The sequence below is a fragment of the Macrotis lagotis genome, chromosome 4, assembly GCF_037893015.1.
Source record: "Macrotis lagotis isolate mMagLag1 chromosome 4, bilby.v1.9.chrom.fasta, whole genome shotgun sequence".
NCBI classification, from domain to species: domain Eukaryota; kingdom Metazoa; phylum Chordata; class Mammalia; order Peramelemorphia; family Peramelidae; genus Macrotis; species Macrotis lagotis.
In genome coordinates this window covers 119159253-119181138 of record NC_133661.1, presented here as the reverse complement: position 1 = coordinate 119181138, position 21886 = coordinate 119159253, and the positions used below count along the sequence as shown (strand labels likewise).

Here is a 21886-nt window from a genome sequence, read left to right as displayed (position 1 = left end):
ATCATTTATGAGTTTTTGAGTTCTACATTTTACTTTCACCTTCCCTTCCCTAACAATGGCAACAAATAACATGATAAAATTTATACATATACAATAGTGTTTAACCCATTTCCATTTTAATAACTTTGTGAAAGAGGAATTAGAACTAAGGGGAAAAACATAAGAAAGAAAAAGAAGTTTTAATAAACTTTATCACTGAACTGCTAAGAAGAGTTGCACCCATGATAATTATCTCACAAGATTGCTGTTAATGTGAACAATGTTCTCTTGATTCCACTATTTTTTTTGCCCTTTTCCCATTTTTCTTTTAAATGTGAACTCTGCTCTTGAGGTAGAAGAGGCACTGTTTCTTGTGACAGGAGATATAAGCACTGGCTGTCTTTACTTAATGCTACACTGATGTCTGTCACAGAGGAGCACAGTTGAGCTGGGGGCAGAGAGCAGAGACCCAGCTCAGGGGCAGTGCGGTGAGGCCAGGGGACTAATGTAAGAACAGCAGCAGAAGCACTTGCTATGTGCCTGGTGAGTGGGAAAGCTCCAGCATGGCAACCCAGATATTTATCTGGCCAACTCAGGGGTCTGGAAGACTCAAGCTGGGAGCCCCTGTGTTTCCAGCTAAGACACCCCCCCCCCCCCCGCATTCCTGTGGGTTATAGTAAAAGCACCCAGGTGTTTGCATCTTGCCCAAAGGCTCAGGTGTTGGCAGCAGACTTCCCCCAGTGATTACTGAAGATTAAGTTGATTAACTGATGCTCCTCTGTCCATATTGTGCTAGGACAGCCCAGCTCTTGCTGCTTCCCCTCTGCCCCTGTCAGGCCTAGGGAGTGGGGGACTAATCAGCATCACAGACAATCCAGAGAAATTTTCTGGCAATCCCTATAGGCTGGTCCACTGAGTAACCCCCAGGAGTGGGCATGTCAACCCTAGGAATCTCAACCCTGAAGGTCTGTAAAACAGTCCCACCCCCAACATAAAACCCTAGGAATTGGTTCCAAAATGAAGAAAGGCCAGCATTAAGTGGGATCCACTGAATATTACCTTGAATGTAATGATCCTAACTCAGAGAAGACTAGAGCTTCAGAGGAGAATATGCATTGGTCTCCAGCCCAGAAATACTTCTTAGAAGATATCAAAAAGGAGTTTAAAATTAAATGGAAAATTTATCAAAAGAAATGCAAGAGAAAAGTAACATCTTACAATAAGAAAACAAATCCTTGGAAAATATATTTGGACAAGTGCAAAAATAATTCTCATAAAAAAATTAGACAAATAGAAAAAGACAATAAATCCTTCAGAAATAGAATTGTCCAAGTGGAATAGGAGATGCAAAAGATAAATGAAGAAAATTCTTGTTTTAAAAAAAAAGATTGGATTCTGTGGAAATTAATGACTTTGTGAGGTACCAAGAAGCTTTTAAACAATATCAAAAAATGAAAAAAAATAGAAGAAAATGTAAAATGTCTCATTGGAAATACAACAGACCTGAAAAATAGATCCAGGATTTCCTGAAAACCTTGAAGAGAAAAAAAGCAGCCTGGTGTTCATACTTCAGAATATAGTGAAGAAAAATTGGCCTGATCTATTGGAATCTGAGGGCAAAATAGTCATTGAAAGAATACATCGATACACTATTGAAAGGGATCCCAAAAATAAAAACACCAAGGAATATTATAACCAAACTCCAGAACTATCAGATCAAGTTGAAAATCCTGCTAGTGGCCAGGAAAACAATTCAATTACCAGGATTACACAGGACCTGGCTGCATCAACATTTAAGGGATTGAGGGGCATGAAATATGATATTCCAGGGAGCAAAGGAACTTGGAACATAGGCAAGAATTCACTATTCACCAAAACTAAGCCTCCTCTTCCAGGGGAAAAGATGGACACTTAATGAAATAGGAGAATTTCAAAATTTCCTTATGAAAAGACTAGAGCTAAATAGAAAATCTGGTCTTCAAACAGGAGACTCAAGAGACACATGAAAAGGTAAAAAGGGGAAAAGGAAAATAAAATATCAATAAAATAAAACTTTCTATATCACCACCTGGGAGAAAGATTTTCATAACTCTTGAGAATTGTACTTAGCCAGAAGGAATGGATGGGCACTAGTGACTTGTCTGTGACTCTGATGGAATGATTTAAAAATAACATTTCCTTAAAAAAGGGGATAGTACTTCCAGCCAAGATGGCAGAGAGAAGACAGGTACAGTTCTAAAGTCTCTTGATCTTCTCTTATAAATAATATGAAACAAACCTCTTAACAGAACTCCATTAGACAAATCCCACAAAGAAAAGCTAGGAGAAGAACATCCAACTCAGGATCTGTCTTCCCAGATGGTGGGTGAGTCCAGGCACAGAGGGAAGACTCTGCTGGCAGCACGCCACCTGTGAGAGTGTGGGAGCATGGATCAACCTCGGATTAGCCTGATAGGCAGGGTAGGAGTCTGGAAACCTGAGGGCCTGAGAACTGGAATGGCTTGATCAACAGAGGAGCTAGAGCCTGGTAGACCATAGGGGCTTGGGTAAGCTAGGGAGCAGTCACATTGGTGGTGGTGCTGACCATCTGGAGCTTGTCCACAGGGCTGGAGAAAGAGTTCCTGTGCAAGAGAATTGCAGACAACAATCTCTGAGGCCCTCTGGTCAGGAGGAAATCAGAAGCCAAACCTCCATTTCAGTTGAAGCAACTTCCTAGAACAAACACAATTATCTACCATTTCTGCTCCAGGCCCAGGTGTGTGTGAGCCCCAGAACCACCTCAGATGACAATAAGGAGAGTGAGTACCTCACTCTAGGGTAGAGCCTACTATGGATCAAAGACAAAAATATTTAACAGCTTCAGCCTCTCCCTCCAGGCCAAGGGAGAGGGCCTCAATCAAGGTCACAGACACACCAGAGAAATCAACCAGCACCCCCTACTGGCCAGCCAGAGAATTGCATTCAGTGAGCAAATATTCTACGACCCCCTATTGGACAGCTGGAGATATTACACTTAGTGAGTAAAGTCTCTAGGGATCTCAAAACCAAATTTCAGTGAACCAGTCCATCCCCAACTGAAGGTCTTAGCAAAATGAATAAAGGTCAGAGGAAAGGTAGACCTATAGAAAATTTCGTGGAACGAAAAGACCCTAACTCAGATAGACCTAGAGCCTCTGAGGAGAATATGATCTGCTCTCCAGCACAGAAAGACTTCCTTGAAGAAATAAGGAAGGAGTTTTAAAATCAATTGAAAAAAACAAAAAAGGGGCTAGCTAGGTGGTATAGTAGATAAAGCACAGGCCTTGGAGTCAGGAATACCTGGGTTCAAATCCGGTCTCAGACACTTAGTGATTACCTAGCTGTGTGACTTTGGACAATCCACTTAACCCCATTTGCCTTGCAAAAAGCCTAAAAAAAAACAAAAACAAAAAAAATCAATTGGAAAATTTGGGAAAAGAAAAGCAAGAGAAGATTTTCACCCTGCAACAAGAAAACAAATCACTGGAAGATACAATTAGACAAATAAAAAATGAGGCTAATTCTCTCAGATCCTCAGTTGGACAAATAGAAAATGAGAATAGTTATCTGAGATCTTCAATTGGGCAAATGCAAAAAGAAAATAATTCTCTTAAAACCTCAACTGGGCAAATGGAAAGTTCTTTCAAAAATATAATTGACCAATTGGAAAAGGAGTTGCAAAAGGTAAATGAAGAAAACTCCTCTCTAAAAATAAAGAATGGAGTCTGTGGAATCTAATGACTTCATGAGACAGCAAGAGCCTATTAAACAAAACCAGAAAATAGAAAAAATAGAAGAAAATGTAAAATATCTCATCAGCAAAACCACTGAACTCAAGAATAGATTGAGAAGGGGCAATATGAGAATTATTGGTCTTCCTGAAAAACTTGAAGAGAAAAAAAAACCTGGACTTAATACTACAGGATCTAGAGATGGAAAATTTCCCTAATATCATGGAAACAGAGGGAAAAATAATTATGGAAAGAATATATCTGGGGCGGTTAGGTGGTGTAGTGGATAAAGCAGCATACTTGGAGTCAGGAGTACCTGGGTTCAAATCCAGTCTCAGACACTTAATAATTACCTAGCTGTGTGGCCTTGGGTAAGCCACTTAGCCCCATTTACCTTGCAAAAACCTAAAAAAAAAAGAATATATCAATAACCTCTGGAAAGAGATGCAAAAATGAGAACATCAAGGAATGTTGTGGCCAAATTCCAGAACTATTAGATAAAAGAGAAAATCCTGCAAGCAGCCAGAAAGAAACACTTGAAATACCAAGGAGCCACAGTAAGGATTATGCAGAACCTGGAACAAGATATTCCAAAGAGCAAAGGAGTTTGGAATGTAGCCAAGAATCCACTATCCTGCAAAGCTGAGCCTTCTTTTTCAGGGGAAAAGATGGAACTTAATGAAATGGAAGAATTCCAAAAATTCCTGATGAAAAGACCAAAGATAAATAGAAAATTTGGACATCAATCAGGAAGTTCAAGAGACACATGAAAAGGTTAAAAAGGGGGGGGGGGCATAAAGAAAAAAAAACTGCTATCCAAAACGATAAAACTGGCTATATCCCAGCATGGGGACAGGATTCTCATAACTCTTGAGAATTGTAACTCAAACAGAGAGAAAATACTTAACCAGAAGTGATGGACACTCATGACTTATCCATGAGACTGTTATCCAATGGGATGAAACTGGCTATAACCCTACTTGGGAAGAAGTCTCTAATAACTCTCAAGAACTGTAACACTATTAGAGAGAATATACTTACCTAGAAGTGATGGATACTCAGAATTTTCTATGATTCAAATAGAATGATTTAAAAACACCTCCTACTTAAAAGGGGGGAACAGGAAGGAGATGGGAGGAGCGAGGGGAATGAATGGGGGCAAATCTCATTACATTAAGAGGATATAAAATATTTATGATAATAGAGGGGAAGAAGGGAAGAGATGAGCAACATTTGAATCTTCCTCTCATCAGACTGGGCTTAAAGTTAACTTAAAAACATAATCACTTCACTTAAAAAAACATGGGACCATTCAAGTATTAAAAGGGGAAAAGCGGAGGGGGTATAGAGACAGGGAGGGAGAGAAAGGGGGAACTAACAGAAGGAAGGGAAAGGAAAAGGGAAAAAGGAAAGGGGAAAGAAAGAGGAGAGGCCTGGATATAGGAGGGCAAACACACTGAAGGATGTGATATTCAGAAACAAAATACTGGGGAATATGGATAAAGGGGAAAAGGGGGGGGGATACAAATAGAGGGAAAATAACATGGAGGGCAATAAAGAGCTAGTAATCATAACTTTGAATGTGAATGTGATGAGTTCTCCCTTAAAATGTAAACAAATAGCAGAGTAGAATAAAAACTAGAATCCTACAATATTCTGCTTACAAAAAAACTCATTTGAAACAGAGAGATACATATATAGTAAAGGCAAAAGGTTGGAGCACAAAGATATTTTGCTTCAGCTGAAGTGAAAAAAGCAGGGGTAGCAATACTTATCTTAAACAAATCAGCTCCAAAAATAACTAGCATTTAAAAGATAAGGAAGGAAACTATCCTCTTAAAAAGTACCATAGACAATAAAGTGATTTCAATACTGAATATATATGCACCCAATGGGATAGCATCCACATTCTTAGAGGAGAAGCTGAAAGAACTACAGGAAGACATAAACAGAAAAACTCTACTAGTGGGAGACCTCGACCTCCTGCTCTCAGATCTAGATAAATCGAATTATAAAATACACAGGAAAGAATTAGGGAAGTAAATAGATTGTTAGAAAAACTAGATATGATAGACTTATGGAGGAAATTGAATGGGGATAGAAAGGAATATACATTTTCCCCTTCAATATATGGCACTTATACAAAAATTGACCCTGTACTAGGGCATAAATACCTAATGGTCACCTGCAGAAAGGCAGAAATAGTAAATATATCTTTCTCAGATCACAATGCAATAAAAATCATATGCAATATTGGACTAGGGAGATATAGACCCAGAACTAAATGGACACTGAATAGACTCATTTTAAAGAATGAGTGAATTAAACAAAAAATTATAGAAAGAATTAATTATTTTATTCTAGATAATGAGAATAATGAAACAACAGACTAAAACCTATGGGATTCACTCAAAGTTGCTGTCATGGGATATATTATATCTTTAAATGCTTACACAAATAAATTAGAGAAAGAGGAAATCAATGAACTAAATATGCAACTAAAAAAAATCAGAGAAAGAACAAATGAAAAATCCCCTATTGAATACCAAATTAGAAATTCTAAAAATTAAAGGAGAAATTAATATAAGCGAAAGCAAAAAACTATTGAATAAATAAAATCAAAAGTTTGTTTTAATGAAAAAAACAATAAAATTGATAAAGCTCTGATCAATTTGAATAACTAAAACAAAGAAGAAAGCAAAATAGCTAGTATCATAAATGAAAAAGGTGAACTCATCACCAATGAGGAGGATATTAAGGTAATAATTTGAAATTATTTTTCCCAACTCTATGCTAATAAATTTGACAATCTAAGTGAAATGGACAAATATTTACAAAAATAAAGTTGCCCAGGTTAAATGAAGAGGAGATTAAATACCTAAATAACCCTATCTCAGAAAAAGAAATTCAACAAGCCATCATTGAACTCCCCAAGAAAAAATCTCCAGGGCCTGATGGATTCACATGTGAATTCTACCAAACATTTAAGGAACAATTGGTTCCAATTTTATATCAACTCTTTGGAAAAATAGGTGAAGACAGAACTCTGCCTAACTCTTTTTATGAAACCAATATGGTGCTAATATCTAAACCAGGAATAGTTAAAACAGAGAAAGAAAATTATAGACCTATCTCCCTCATGAATACAGATGAAAAAATCTTAAATAAAATCTTAGCAAAATGATTACATGTTATCACTAAGATAATACATTTTAACTAAGTAGGATTCATCCCAGGAATACAGGGTTGGTTCAATATTAGGAAAACTGCTAGTATAATCAATTATATCAACAACAGACTTATCAGAAATTATGATTGTATCAATAGATGCTGAAAAAGCTTTTGACAAAATACAGCACCCATTCCTACTAAAAACACTAGAGAGTGTAGGAATAAATGGACTGTTGCTTAGAATAATAAGCAGTATCTGTCTGAAACCATCAACAAGCATATTCAATGGGGAGAGGCTAGAGGCATTCCCAATAGGAACAGGGTGAAACAAGGATGACCATTATCAGTACTACTATTCAATATCATATTAGAAATATTAGCATCAGCAATTAGAGAAGAAAAAGAAATAACGGAATTAGAATTGGGAAGGAAGAGACAAAATCTAACTCTTTGCAGATGACATGATGGTTTACCTAGAGAATCCCAAGAAATCATCCAAAAAACTACTGGAAACAATTAGAAATTTTAGCAAAGCTGCAGGATAAAAAATAAACCCTCATAAATCCTCAACTTTTCTATATGTGACTAGCAAGCTATAGCAGGTAGAACTAGAAAGAGAAATATCATTCAAAGTAACCTCAGACAATATAAAATACCTGGGAGTATTTTTCCAAGGCAGACTCAGAAATTTTTTGAAAACAATTATGAAGCACTTCTCACACAAATTAAATCACATTTAAATAACTGGACAAATATCAACTGCCCATGGATAGGTGGAGCTAATACGATAACAATGACAATTATACCAAAACTAAACTACCTATTTAGTGCCCTATCAATCAAAATTCCAAAAAGTTACTTTAATGAATTAGAAAAGTTGTAAGTCAAGAATTTCCAGGGATTTAATTAATTCCCTTGATATTCTTGACCATTTGTGGCTCTAGATGAATTTTATTATTTTTCTAGTTCTGTAAAATAGTTTTGGGGTAGTTTGCTTGGATAAGTAGTTTAATTTGAGTAGAATTTTCATTTTTATCATAGTAACTCTGCCTAAATATTAACAATTGTCATTTTTCCAGTTGTTTAGATCTAAATTAAATTTTGTAAACCATATTTTATATTGTGTTAATATAGTTTCTAGGTTTCTCTTGGGAGGTAGGTTCCCCAAAATTTTATGTTGTCTACAGTTACTTTAAATAGAATTTCTCTTTCCATCTCCAGCTCTAGGGATTTGTGGGATATATATATATGTATATATACATATATATATATATATATATATATATATATATATATATATATATATATATACTGATGGTTTGTGTGAGTTTGTTTTATACCATACTACTTTGTTAAAGTTGTTAATTATTTCAAGTTATTTTTGGCTGATTTTTCTAAGGTTCTCTAAGTAAAAAATATTATCATTTGCAAAAAGCGAGTTTTGTTTTCTTTTCCTATTTTAATTCCTTCAGTTTCATTTTCTTTTCATATTGTTATACCTAACATTTCTAATAGATGTTGAATAATACAGGTGACAATGGGCATCCTTGTTTACCCCAATATTGCTGTTTGATCCCCTTGATTTTTTTAAAATTAGTTTATATAACTCCCAACTGATTTTTAGTTTATCTTTCAATGGCCCTTATTGCCATATAATTTTTGTTGCAACATGATCTAAAAAGGATGCATTTAATAGTTCTTCCTTTGTAAATTTCATTATGAGGTTTTATATACTAATACATGGTCAATTATTTTGTGGGTACTATGAACTGCAGAAGTCTATCATATCTAAATTTTCTTAAATTCCATTCACCTTTTCAGCTTCTTTCTTGTATATTTTGTGCTTTGATTTATTGAATTCTGAAAGAAGGTTGAGATCCCCCACTAATATAATTTTGCTGTCTGTATCCTTTATAAATTATTTAGCTTCTCCTCCAATAATTCAGATGCTATACCACTAGATGCATATATGTTTAATACTGATAGTACTTCATTTCATTTTAATGAGATCTATTTTTGCTTTTCTTTTGTCTGGGATCAGGATTGCTACCCTGCCTTTTTTCCACTTCACTTGAGGAAGAAAATATTCCATTCCACACTTTTATCTTTAACCCTATGTATACCTCCTTCTTCAAAAATGTTTCTCATAAACAACATTGCATAATTCTGGTTTTTAAATCTACTCTTCTATAGGCTTGTGTTTTATGGGAGAGTTCATCCCATTCATGTTTACAGTTATTTTTATTAACTCTATTTCTCTCCAAGCTATCTTCCCCCAGTTTGTACTTTTTCCTCTTTCCTTTAACCTTATCTCTCCTCAATAATGTTTTACTTCTGACTGCTGCCTTAGCCATTCCTTCTATAGCCCTTTTACTTTCTTTTAGCTTATATAGCCCTTTTACTTTCTTTTAGCTTATCTTTGACTTTAACTGTGCCTTTACTTTTACTTTTCCCTTCCCTTTTATCATTCCCCTCTTCCCCTTTCTTTCCCTCCCCCTCCCATACGTTTTTTTTTATTTCAAATGTTTTTTAATATCAAATCTAGAAACAGTGCATGTTGAAGTGCCTACTTTTCACATGGAGGTTTTCTTTTCTTCCCACAAATAAAAATAGAGACACAGTACAGATGATTCCCCATGTAAGTTGTTCCATAAATAAAGGGGCGTTTCTGCACTTATTAAACTTATACGCTAACTCCACCTCTAAACATTTCATTCCCTCAAAAGAGTTCTTTAAATGATATAAGAAGTGACTCCTCCAGAGGTGAGCAGAAGTCAAGTCAGGCAAACAGCTCCACAAAAATCTGATTAGAGAAATGCTGAAGCAATTTAGGGTAGCTGCTTAAATCAGCCACTTGCATGGATGTTTGGTGGCAGGGCTTTGTGCTCAAGAGAGTCTGTCTGGAAGGCTGAGCTAGTGAGTCCCTGAAGTGGGTCCACAGCCCAGTTTCCAACATCAGGTGCCCATGGTGGGCGGGGGGGCGGGGCTTGACCCAGAGCACCAAGCATCACAGGACTCCGAACTTCATTCATCCTAACACAGATCCAAACAGACCCTCAGAATGACAGTACCCAATTCGAGTGGCTCCAAAGCTTACTTTATTTTTTCTGGGCCTCTACTATAGACCATGCTGCAGGCTCCTCTTCTGAGGGAAACCCGAGGATGAAGTCTTCCGGCAGCGACTCTGGAGTGATCTCAGCTAACTGATCATCATAAGTGCCCAGAGTCCATAACTTTTCCAATTCATAAGTTTCTCGGGTCTCGGGAAGCATAAAACGAATCACTATGCAAAATCCACACACAGCCAATCATCTGCATCCTTCCCTTCAATTCGAACATAAGCATCACTTTTGGATTTCAGGAACTTATGCATCTTCACCACGTACTGGGCCATAGCCTGCAAGTGTCTCGTGGAGGTTCCACTCACAACCACAAAATAATCCGTGTATTTCAGTTCTGGAGAAATCTGGATCACATAAATGTCTTTTGCATTTTCTTGCCTTAGGAGAGACACAAGCAGATCGATGTCAAATTTGGGTCCAGTGTGACCTGCCGCCTGGTCCCGCCGCGCCCCACCCTGGAGCTCCCGCGCGCCCACTACCGAGGCGGCAGCGCGGCCCCGCGGAGGTGGCGGAGGCCGAGACCCGGGCCAGGCCGCCCCTCGGAGCCGCAGCAATGGCAGGAGGCGCCCCCAGCAGTAGGCCCCCGTGCCCAGGCCCCCTCTCATACATTTTTAAACTCACCTGGGAATGTATGTTATTCCCTCTTTGGGCCAAAACTGTTGAGAGTAAGATTTACTCAGTATTCATGCCCTCCTTTCTTTGACTCCAATATAATATGTCTTTGTACCTCTTCATGTGGTATTATTTAAGCTCTAATGCCTTGCCTTCTCTCAGTATAATCTTAATTCTCTTATAACTGTCTTGTAGCTACAGCCTCTTTCAAGATATATTGCTTTTATCTGTCCTGACAGAATTTGTATACTGTAATAGAATCCATATGATCTAACATGGATTAGATGTTTGCATGAGGTAGGGTAAAGGAGACAAAGGAGACAAAACAAAACAAAATCTCTATCCATTTGTATACACACACACACACACACACACACACACACACACACACACACACATACACAGCTCTAAGTACACTTCCTCCTACTATCCCAATAGAAATATAAACTTCATGATCTAAAGTATCAACTAAAGCATCATCATTTTCATGATCAATCTCTACATGTTTTACATATGGTCCATTTTACTTTTAAAGGAGTTGATTCCTTCTGTCAAATTTTCATAATTCTACTGCATGGTTCTCATTTCTTTTCTCCAATTCTCTTCTTCCTCTCTGCTTTGGTTTTCAAAATTCTTTTTAACCTCTTCCAAGAGTCTTTTGGGATTTGAAGTCAATTTATTAACTTCACATATAGACATATTGTTACTGCTTTCCTCTTCTGAGATGGCATATTTACCATCCATATCAGAATAATAGCTAGCAATGGTTAATGATTTTTTGTGTTCACTTTGATAGTTGACCTCTGCTCCTGGGGTACAGGGTATAGAATCCAAAGCTTTTTGCACTGGGACTAGGAGTTTCATCCCTGGCTTCTTGGCTTGCTTAAGTTATTGTCTATGCAAAACTTTTCCCCTTCATTATGGTAGCACACCAGTCCCCTCTATTTACCAGCTTTTCCAGGGCTCAGATTTGATCTTCTGGTTGAGGTTGGAAACCTCCCTGTCATCCTGCTGCAATGCTAGTTGTTGAGCCTTGATCTGAGCTGTGCTGTGGCTAAGAGTCGAACAATGGCTTTCCAGTTCTCCCAACTCAACGGGCTATCCTCCCCTTTGACCTAATTGAGATAGACCTCTACAGAAGTTCCTCCACAATATCTTGAGTTGAAAACTTGTTTTACTCTTTTTTTTCCTAGAATAGTCTAGGAGCTTCCTAGCTTCACACCACCAGTATGGTTCCAACCCAGAAGCTGAAGCTTTGCTGTTGTTGTTGTTTTAAATTTTTATTTTATTTTTTCCAATTACATGCAAATATAATTTTCAGGATTCATGTTTTCATAAGTTTTTGAATTGTACATTTTTCTAGGTCCCTCCCTTCCCCCTCCTCATTACAGTGAATAATCTGAGATGTTATACATGTACAATCCTGTTTAACATACTTCCCTATTAGTCTTATTGTTAAAGAAGAATCAGAGCTAAAGGGGGAAAAATCATGAGAAAGGAAAAATAAAACAAGTTTTGAAAAGTAAAACTAGTATACGTTGGTCTGCATTTAGGCACCATGGGGCTTTTGTTTGTTATTTTTTTTTTGTTTTCTGGATGTGGATAGTAATTTCCATCACATTTCTTTAGAATTTTCCTTGATTAGTGAACTGTTGAATGGAGCAAATTCCATCAAAGTTGATCATCACATGATTTTGTTGCTAATGTGCACAATTTTCCCCTGGTTCTGCACACTTCAGCATCATTTCATGCAAGTCCTTCCAGAGTTTTTTATGTTCACCTATTCATGACTTCTTACAAAGTAAAAATTATCCTCATATACATATACCATAATTTGCTTAGTCATCCCCTTAATTTCCAATTCTTTATTACTGCAAAATAGGAGATGCTATAAATATTTTTTGTACATTTGGATATTTTTTACATTTTTATAATTGTTTTGGGAAACAGATCTAGTGGCAGTATTGTTGGATCAAAGGCTATGAAGTTTAATTGCCCTTAGTGCATAATTCCAAATTTTTCTTCAGAATGGTTGGATCTCTTCACAACTTCACCAACAATGCATTAGTGTCCCAGTTTTCATATTACCACTAATATGGAAAAGTTTTCTTTTTTATTGTTTTAGCTAGTCTGAGAGGTGTGAGGTGGAAACTCAAGAGTTGTTTAAATTTGCATTTCTTTAAGCAGTAATGATTTGGAGCATTTTTTTTTCATCATTAGATAGCCTTAGTTTCTACATCTGGAAACTCCCTGTTTATTTCCTTTGACCATTTAACAATTGGGGAATGACTTGTATTCTTATAACTTTGCTGAGTTTTCAAACATATTTTAGAAATGACTCCTTTGTCATTTCTAAACAAAATAAAAATCATTTCCCAGCTTTCTATATTCCTTCTAATCTCAGCTACATTGGGTTTTATTTAATTTAATGTGATCAAATTATTCATTTTGTATTTTATAAAGTTCTCCATCTCTGCTCTGGTCATAAACTACTCCTCTCTTCATAGATATGATAGATAAATTATTCCTTTTTGTCCTTGTTGGCTTATGGTTTCACCGTTATTTCTAAATCATGTACCCATTTCAACTTTATCTTGGTATAAAAAGAGTGTTAGATATTGATCTATGCCAGCTTTCTTCTATACTATTTTCCAGTTTTCATAGTAATTTTTGTCAAATAGTGATTTCTTATCTGGAGTCTTTGAATTTATCAGACAGTAGATTACTATAGTTATTTTGTACCTAATTACACTAGACAGTATGGATGACAGCTGCTTTATACTATATTTTTAGATTTGTTATGGCTAGGCCAACTGCCTTTACATTTTTCATTAATGCCTTCATATTCTAGACTAAAATAATAAGGATTTTGTACCCAAAGCCTAGATCTTTGGGTTTATCAATTGCTATATCACTATGGTCATTTACTCTGTGTATTATTGTATACCTAATCTATTCTACTTATTGTCCCAAAAATTTTTAAATAATTTTTTGGTTGTTCTTAATAACATAAAAATTATCTTGAAGGATTGGTTGATTCATAGTATTAAATAGTACAGAGTGGGCAAGTATCATGGGAACAGAAAGTAAGATGCAAATATAAGAACTCATTTATGGCTTGAAGAATTTAAGTTTAAATGAGTATAGACAGGTAAGAAGAGCTTGATTGTGAGTGATATAAATGTGGATGTGGGAGACTCAGCAAGCATAGATGACTTTTTATACATTTGACAATAAAAAGAAGAAAAGTAAGAAACTAACCTATAGGGAATAGAATTATCAAGATGCTTTTCTTAAAAGACAGTTGTATCTTAATAATAGTTGTCCACTGAGGCAAAAGTCTGGAAAGAGTAATTAAAGATATATGAAAATGAATCTTTTCAGAATGATTCCACTCCACCTCTGCCATATGGGATCCTTAGTTTTCTTCATAGCTCAAATCAAACTCTACCTCCTGAATGAGACCTTTCCAGATCCCCTTCCAGCTTCTAATGCCTCTCAAAATTACTTCATAGATATTTAATTGACTTAGATGGCTGAATAATAAATTTAGTTAGAATACTATTAGATCTATTATATAATCTAACATTCATAATATAGATAAAGACACCAAAGACTTGAGAGACAAATTTCACTTTCCCAAGGTCACCCATAAAAAAGTAGCAGAGCTAGAATTTGAACACAGGCCCTTGTATTTCAAATCCAGGACATTTTCTACTGTTCATGTTGATATAAATAGAGAGAGTGAGAGGGAAATCTATATCTCTGTATTTATATATATATATATACATATATATATAAATTTATAGAGATAGTTTAAATATGCTTATATATATAATATCTGTGTATAAATATATGCCCATATATACACAAACACATACACACATGTGTGTGTGCATGTGTGTGTGTCTCCAGCAGCTAGATGAGTGAATATGTATTATGTAGATTATTAATAAATTTTTGTTCACTGATTGAAGTAAGGGAGGATTAAAGTCAAGGTCATGGAGGCAGGAAAAACTGAAAGGTACAGGTATAGAAGATAATTTTGGTAAACAGAAAGAGAGCTTTATCTTCTGAGACTAAGAGAAAAGAATTGTCTTAAGAAGAAATTCCTCACAGATACCATTAAGCTAGATAGGATCTCAAAATCATACTCTTTTCTTTACCCATATCCTGAAATGTGAAGTAAAAAAGAAGAAAGCAAAGCTATTATCCCATAAAAAGGCATCCAATAAGACTATCTCTAACTTTATGGTCTTTGTACTCACTAATGATCTTCCTCAGTTGTGTTGGTGACGAGGTACAAATAATCGGTAGAGAGTTAGTTCCACACTACTGCATCATCCCTCCATAGCTAAAAAGGAAACATCCAAAATATCTTGAACTCCCAGACCTCTGTTGATGTATCTGTCCTTAACAGCTTCTCGAAAATATATGAAACGAGGATTTCCATGAGGCAAGATGGTAAAATAAGCAGTAAATTGCCATAACTCTCCCATATTCACCTCCAAAGAGTCATAAAATAGCACCTCAAAACAAATCCTGAAAGAGAAGAATCACAAAAAGCCAGGGTGAAAAAAATCTTTGAGCCCACAAAACTTGGAAGAACTTCAGGAAAGGTCTGTTTCACTAGGGTAAATGGGGAGTGCAATTCAGGAGAGCAAATATCCCAGCAAGCTAGCAGCAAGCCCCTCATGAGCAATCCAATTTCAGATCCTGATCCTCAGTATGGTGAAGCAGGCAGATGTCAACAATAGGCCTCTGATGTATTTCACATAGCCAGAGGAACCAGCAGACTCCAGCTCCAAGAATGACCAAGTACTTCAGCATAGCCTCATGAAAAATAGGCAATCTATGATCCCAGAGTATGCTTCAGTATAGCCCAGGGCAAATACACAAATGAGTACCTCAGACACCAGCACTAAGACACCTGTTTAAGTACTAGGTAAGCTGCCAGACACCTATAAACTCCTCCGTATCCTCAATAAAGCAACAGACATGAGGGTCTCCCATAGACCTCAGGATACTATCAGTGCAATATCAAGGAAACAGTCAGCACCTGTAGATTCTGACACAAGATGCCTGAGGCAGTGCCCTTACCAACCGGGGAACAGAGTTCAATTACAAAAGAAAGGAAAAAATTCAAAAAAAAAAAAAAAAAGATAAGAAAAGTGTCAACAACAAAGAATCTGACCATAGAAAGTTATTTTGGTAACAAGGAAGATTAAGAAACAAACTCAGAAGAGGGCAGCAATGTTCAAAACACCAGTGGACAAAACCCCAAACAAAAACTGGAAAAATGTTCTCAAAGCCAGAAAGAACTCAAGGAAGATCTCAAAAAGGAGTATAAAAATTGTATAAGAGAGGTAGAAAAAAATTGGGGAAAATGAGATTTACTTAACAGAACAATGGAAAAAAGAGTCAACAACTTAAAAAAACTGCTTTAAAAAAGTCAAATATGCCAAATAGGAAAAACAATTAAAAATCTACTGAAGAAAAAACCCCTTTAAAGTAGAATTGACCAATTTTTTTTAAAAAAGTACAAAATGTTGTCTTCTTTCTTTTTTTTTAAATCAAATTAACCAAAGATTTATCTATTTTATTGGTTTTTCCATAAAACCATCTCTTGGCTTTATGTATTAGTCTAGTAGTTTTCTTGCTTTTGATTTAATTTTTAGAATTTCTAATTTGGTATTTAATTGGGTGGTTTTAATTTGCTCTTTCTCTGATTTTTGTTTAGTTGCATGCCTAGTTCATTGATTTCCTCTTTCTCTATTTTATCCATGTGTTTAGAGATATATTATCCCCTAATAACAGCCTTGGCTGTATCCTATAAGTTTTAGTATGTTATCTCATTAGTATTATTACCTAACATAAAATCATTAAATCTGTCTATAATTTGTTGTTTGATCCACTAATTTTTTAAAATGAAGTTATTTTGTTTCCAATTAGCTTTAGGTCTATCTCTTCATGGCCCATTATTGCAGGTGATTTTTATTGCATTATTGTCTGAAAAAGAAGTATTCACTATTTCTGCCTTTTTGCATTTGATTATGAAGTTTTTATGCCCTAGTATATGGTCAATTTTTGTGTAGGTGCCACTGTGGAAAAAAAAGTATATTCCTTTCTATCCCCATTCAATTTTCTCCAAAGATTTATTATGTCTAGGTTTTCTACCATTTTATTTACCTCCTTAACTTCCTTCTTGTTTATTTTATGGTTAGATTTATCTAATTGTATAATTCAAAACCTTATAGAATGATAGGTAGAAACTAATTTTAAAAAGTAAGGAAAAAAATATGAAAAGTAATTGAAGAAAATAACTCCTTATAAGTTAAGATTAGACAGATAAAGCTATTGACTCTACAAAATATGAAGAATCAAACAAATACAAATGAATGGAAATTTGGAGAAAATAGAAAATACCTCATATGAAAAAAGAACTAACCTAGAAAATAAATCCAGAAGAAATAATAGCAAAATCATTGGACTACCTGAAAGCCATAATCAAAAAAAGGATCTGGACATCATCTTCCAAGAAATTAAGGAAAACTACCCCAGAAGGAAAAAGAAATGAATACACATCACTTTAAAAAAGAAATTTTAAAATAAAACCTCCAAGGAACATTATAATCAATTTTTAGAACTATCAGGACAATGGAAAAATAGTAAAAGTGGTCAAAAAGACTTCAAATATCAAGAAGCCATAAATCAGGATTACACAGTATTTAGCAACCACAAGTCCTGTAATATCAAAAGATTAGAGGTCATGGAAGATGATATTCTAGAAGGCAAAGGAGGTATGACTACAACCAAGTTATCATTTATCTGGAAAAATTAAATATAATATATCAATGGGGAAAATGGTCATAAGGAAAAGTACAGAATAAAACCAAAAATTTGATCTACAATATCAAAAACTCAAGAAAAACATAAACAAGTAAAAAAGGGGGAAAGAAAACTTAAGGGATTCATTCAAAATAGCCACATGGAAAGATATATATAATACTTAAAAATTGTATCACTAGAACAGCTAGAAGTTATGGTATGGGTATAAGGTGAATTTGAGGGAATGTCATAAATAATTAAGGGATGAAAAACAGCAGTACAATGGGTATAGAAGGAAAGGAGAGGTAAAATGGGGTAGATTATTTTATATGAAGAGACACAAAAGTCCTATTATATTACAGGGGAAAATGGGAGGGTAGGAAATGGGCTTTGCTTGGACCTTACTCTATAGAAATCTATCTTACCTGACAGAAGCAGGAGGAAAGGGGGTTAAGTAAAAAAGCAATAACAGAAAAGGGCAGATCAAGCAAAGTCTCAGAAGTAAAACACTGGTCAAGAGGGAAAGGGTGAAAGGATAAATAGGACAAAAGGAAGGAAAATAGGATGTAGGGAAATCCAAAGTTATTGATCATAACTGTAGTGTGAATGAGATAAACTCTCCCCTAAAATGGAAATATAGAGCAGAGTAGATCTGAAACCAGAACACAATATGTTGTTCACAAGATATACACTTAAAGCAGAGAACCATCTACAGAGAAAAGGAAAACGACTGGAGCAGAATCTATTATGCTTCATCTGAAGTTAAAAAAGGGGGAGGGTAGCAATTCTGATCTCACACAACTTAAAAAATATATCTAATTTAAAGAGAACAGAAAAAATGCATCTTGCTAAAAGGTATTCTAAATAATGAAGCAGGGGCGGCTAGGTGGAGTAGTGGATAAAGCACCGGCCTTGGAGTCAGGAGTACCTGGGTTCAAATCCAGCCTCAGACACTTAATAATTACCTAGCTGTGTGGCCTTGGGCAAGCCACTTAACCCCATTTGCCTTGCAAAAAAAAAAAACCTAAAAAAAATAATAATGAAGCAATACCAATATCGAATGGTATAGTATTCAAATTCTTAAAAGAGAAGTTAAGTGAATTACAAGAAGAAAGAATCAGTAAAAATAGATTAGTGGGGGCCCTAAAGTGAATTTTCTCCAAGAAGTCATTAAATCCAACCAAAAGATAAATAAGAAAAAAAGTAAAGAGGTAGATAGATTATTAGAAAATTTATATATAGCATGTTTGGAGAAAACTTAATGGGAAAAGAAAAGAATATGAGAGCATATGGCACCTACACAAAAAAAAATGACTGCAATATGGCCTAAAACCCTCAAAATCAAATGTAGAAAGACAGAAATATTAAATAAATTCTTTTCAGATCAGAATGCAATAAAAGTTACATTCTGCAAAGGGCAGTGGAAAGGAAATTAATTGGAAATTAAATAATGTCATGCTAAAGAATAAGTAGGTTAAAAAAATCATAGAAACAATCAATAATTTCATTAAAGAGAATAACAATAATGAGACAGCCACCCAAAATTTATGGGATACAGTCAAGGCAGTACTTAGGGGAAACTTACTTCTCTAAATTCTTATATCAACAAAATGGAAAAAGAACAGATCAATGAATTGGGCATGCAACTAAAAAAAGTAAAATTAGATAAAGAACAAATTTTAAATTCCAATTAAGCACCAAATTAGATATTCTTAAAAATCACAAGATTTAAAGTTTAAAAGATATTGTTGACTTAATAAACAAATGTAGAAAGTGGTTTTATAAAAAAACTAATATAGATAAGCTAATGATTAATTTCATTTTAAAAAAGATAGAAGAACACTAAATACCTAGTATCAAAATTGAAAAAGGTGAAATCACCATCATTGAAGGAGAAATTCAATCATAAAATATTTTGCCCAGTCATATGGGAATAAATCTGAAATCTGAGTTAGTTCAGTGAATATGTATGAAAATATTAATAGATCATGAAATAGAATGTGTAAATAATCTAATCATAGAAAAAGAAATAGAACAAGTCATTAAAGATCTCCCTCAGAAAATTTCCCAAGGACAATTTGGTTCACAAGCAGATTATACCAAACAACAATTAATTCCAATTGTATATAAACTATTTGAAAAAAATAGGTGCAGTCCTACCAAACTCTTTTTATGATACAAATATAATGCTGATGCCTAAGTCAGAAGAGTTAAAACAAAAAGAAAATTATAGAACAATTTCCTTAATAATATCAATGCAAAATTTTTGAGCAAAATGCCAACAAAACAATTACAGCACCATATCACAAGGATTATATGTTATGACCACATGGGATTTATACCAGGAAAGTAGTACTAGTACAATATATTAGGGAAACTATCAGAATCATTGGCCAAATCAGAAATCATGTGATTATCAAATTAGATGCTGAAAAAGGTTTGTCAAAGTACAAAACCCATTCCTATTAAAAACAATAAAGAACATGGGAATAAATGAAGTATTTCTTAAAGTGATAAATGGTACCTATCTAAAACCATTAGTAAGCATTGACTATAAAAGAGATAAGCTAGAAGTCTTCTCAATAAGATCAGATTTGGAGCAAAGATATTCAATAGTCTTAGAAATTATAGCTGTAGCAATAACAGAAGGAAAAATTTAAGAAATAAAACAGGCCATTAGGAAAAAAAGTTTGACTCTTTGAGGGTGATATGATGATATGTAAAGAGAATTCTAAAGAATCATCTAAAAAACTTCTTAAAATAATTAGCAACTTTAGCTAAGTTGCAGAATATAGCCCATATAAATCTTCAGCTTTTCTTTGTAGGACCAACAAATCCCAACAGGAAGAAATAGAAAGAGAAATTCCATTTAAAATAACTGAAAAATAACTTTAAACAATACTTGGAAGTCTACCTCTCAAAACAAATCCAAGGAACTATATGAATACATACAGTTAATTCACCTGTAGATATTTTCATGCCTTCTATACAGGGGTGATGTGAGGTTCAAGAGAATTATTATTTATGGGAGATTTAGCAAATTTTTAATTACTACATAAATGTATTTGGCCTTCTCCCTACTTTAGAATTAGAATGAAATTTAGAAAGCTGTCACATAGCAAAGTTTAAAGGTACTAATTCCAAAATCTATCTTCTGGTATCCAAGCAATACCACAGCATTTCAATCTTGAGCACGCAGTTAATCCTGGAAGAGAGAACATTATGTGAGAACACAATTCATTCTCTATTTTATAATACTCACAAGCAAATATACATAGTTCTGAATAGAAAAGGAATATTTCTTTTCTTTTGGTCTTCTCTAAATAGAAAGGTCTTGTTAGGGCCATTCAAAAGATATAGGCAAATTCTTACCTCATCCTGGCATTTTTCAGGCAAAACTGGACATCCAGTCTCTCAACCCTACATACAACAAATCAATAAAAATCCAAATACTAATGAGTATTCAATAATTTTCAATAATAAGTAGTTCAATAATTTTCTCTCATATGCTGGAGGAAACTTACAGAATTCTGGGCATTTACAGAAGTGCTCAGGTGATAAGTGAGATTGTTAATAGGATGTTGCAGTGGCAAGAGCACATAACTTGGAGATGGATGATCTGAGTGTGACTCTCTAGTCCAAGTTAATGAAATGAACATGGCAAAGAGTCTCTTATCCTATGTTTTTTCCCTGAAAAAATGGGCATAACAATACTATCCACCACCTCAGACTGTGATGATGAGACCCAAGCAAAATAATACATAAGTTCTTAACCACCAAACTCTATATCTACAGATATCTATGGCATCATGTAAAGCATTTTTATTAATAATATAATTTTATTTTACTGTAATGATACTCATTTGAATCCTCTATAAATTGATCTATGCAGGAAAAATTATAGTTCTGTTCACATTAAGTTCCAAAATTAACAAATTTAAAGAGATAAGTTTCATTGACATGCATGCTCATCTCATGCACTAGGCATTTAGTGGGAAAAGATAATTTTTCATCTTTGCTTATTCTTTGCATATTCGAAATTTTTGAAATGTTTTACATGTTAAATGGTTCCTTAATGTTTATCCTGAGAAGGATAAAATAACATATTCTGAGAAACTTTCTTCAGCAAACCTTATTGTTTTTATTTATTGTTTTATGACTGGTAGAAAAGAGAACACAATAATTTCCCCAACAAATTTTAGAAATTTTATGTCTAAAAAATCCTATTCCAAATGACAGGTTCTGGGTTCTCAAAGTCTATGCAAGTAGATGACAAGCTCTGACAAAGTTTCTGAAAAATCTTTGAACATCATCCTAGCAATAAATTCATCTTAATGATAGACTAGCTGAGTATAGACATCACCACTGGTATAATAAGTAGCCAGTTGGTTTTAAATTCTTTGACAGTTGCAACCCATTAAACAA

General features: G+C 34.7%; 1 pseudogene; it reads right to left on the bottom strand.

Annotated features, from left to right (window-relative positions):
• Positions 1-9984: 9984 nt before the first annotated feature.
• LOC141520007 (mitochondrial assembly of ribosomal large subunit protein 1 pseudogene) lies at positions 9985-10626 on the bottom strand (annotated as a pseudogene).
• Between the last annotated feature and the right edge of the window lie 11260 nt (positions 10627-21886).